Below are 1,985 nucleotides of genomic sequence, written 5' to 3'. Positions count from 1 at the left end.
TTCCACACATTCTTCCGAGAAGGGCGTGATGGCGCCCGAACACGGCAAAAACCAGGGACAGCAACAGCAGAGGCAAGGGAGAAGTGTCGATTCGGCAGTGAAACAAAAGGTTATTAAACGACAGGAAGGTGGGAAATCAGTGAGCGCGTTTGCGGGAGCTGGAGGCCACACTTGAGCATCATGGAATTCCTCAACAACAAAGAGGAAGTCTCCAAGCTGCTAAAAGATCAGGCTACAAGGATCTCCAAAGACCTACCGAAAATGCACGGGAAATCTTCATCCCAGATGGAGAAATTGCTAATGGCATTTACACTGAGGACCGAGCACAAAAGCAAATCCCTCTCAGCGTATTGACCTTCACTGCTGGACCACAAAGCTTGTTCAAGATGCGAACGACAGACTGGACTGCCCTATGGGCTCACACACCATCCACATCACTTGACATCCCATCTCACAGAATACGTCAGAGACGGTCAGCAATGTATGGCGATAAGCCAATATCTTTGTGTGTATTGGTGGAAATTTTGGCATGAATTCCTTACCTAGTCTTTGCCCTTGAAAGGGCAGCACCTCCCTTCCACCCCCTCACCCATCTCTGTGGGGCCCCTCCTCTGCTTTCTCTGGGCCCCCCTGGGCACTAATCGGAGCATCTTCAACTTATCTGCAAGCCAGAGTTGTGCGTACTGAGTCCCCGCAGAATGTGGAAGAGAAGGATGAACACCGGGATAGGACCGGCAGTGGGGACAGTACTTTCATCAAACACAGTGATGACTCCTGTCAGCCAGGCTCTCACTGCTGCCCCCATCACACCCTGTCCTGTGACTTTTGTTCAGGGCGAAGAAAGCCGAGGTTGGCTGCGCTGAGCTAGCCATCAAAAAACAATTGGTCTGGTTTAAGACAAGGGATTCTAAAGAAAGCCCCCCCCCCAAAAAAAAAGATTTCTTCCCTATGAGCTCGAGCAACTGCGCTTGGTGCAACCTCCCCTGGAGGGATGAAGAGGAGAAAAGTAGTTGGGTGTAGGAGACATTGGCACCGTCTGCTGGCAGCCGGGAGAGGAAGAGGCCCTGAGAGAGGCGCTCCTCCCCCCTGCTTACCTAGACACCAGGCCATCCATTGCTTTCTCACGTTGAAGAGAAGTTCATTTCACACGATCATCTTTGGCACCATCTTTAAGTCTCTTTTTGGGTGACTGCCACAACTTAACTCTGCCCTCAGAGAAGGTCCGTCACACTGTGTATTGTAGCTGCATGAAGTGAGGGTGAATTATTAGGAATTTGGCAATCCTAATTGTAAGTCCTAAAGGATTTACCCCACGCCAATGGCCAAATCCACCAACCGTCTGTCAGCGTGGCTGTGCGGTGCTTTCACGGTGGAAGCCACAGCACAGGCGTTTCAAATACCATCAGGATGACTCAAGTTTCTAGAAGAAGACACAGAGAAAGGCCTGGTGATCTATTTCCAAAGATCAGCCAGTGACAATGCAATGGAACCCAACAGAACACAAAGCTGGCTAGGACACTGCACCAGGAAGCATCGATTGCTAGAAGGACGTCATGTGTGGTGCCGTGGGAGGCCCTCGGGAGATGGTTTGCCACAATGGCCACAATGGATTGGAGCATCCATTGTGAGGATGACTGAGATTGGCCAATATTTTTGTTCTGTTTTATATAAGGTCAATAAGGTCAACACGAGAGGGAGCTGACTCAAAAGTAGCTAACAAGAACAACAACAACCAGAGCAGATAAATGCTTCACATTGGGCTTTATGTTCTCCGCCCCTTCCCACAAAGCTGGGTCATGCGGGCCGATGTCTTTGTCGACATTGTATTTGTTCCATTGATTTTGAAAGCTAGGACCACAGATGAGACTGCTTTTCGATTTCCAGACCATAAGGACTTAAAACAAAGAACAGTCAACCACCAAGAAAAATAGAGTTTCTAAGCCCAAGTACAGCTCTTCAACAATTCCTTAAATCATCAGGACAAG

This window comes from Echinops telfairi, unplaced genomic scaffold (genome assembly GCF_000313985.2).
Source record: "Echinops telfairi isolate 266 unplaced genomic scaffold, ASM31398v2 ScPeMD7_1;HRSCAF=3_0, whole genome shotgun sequence".
Lineage (NCBI taxonomy): Eukaryota > Metazoa > Chordata > Mammalia > Afrosoricida > Tenrecidae > Echinops > Echinops telfairi.
Note: the sequence above shows the minus strand (reverse complement) of the source record.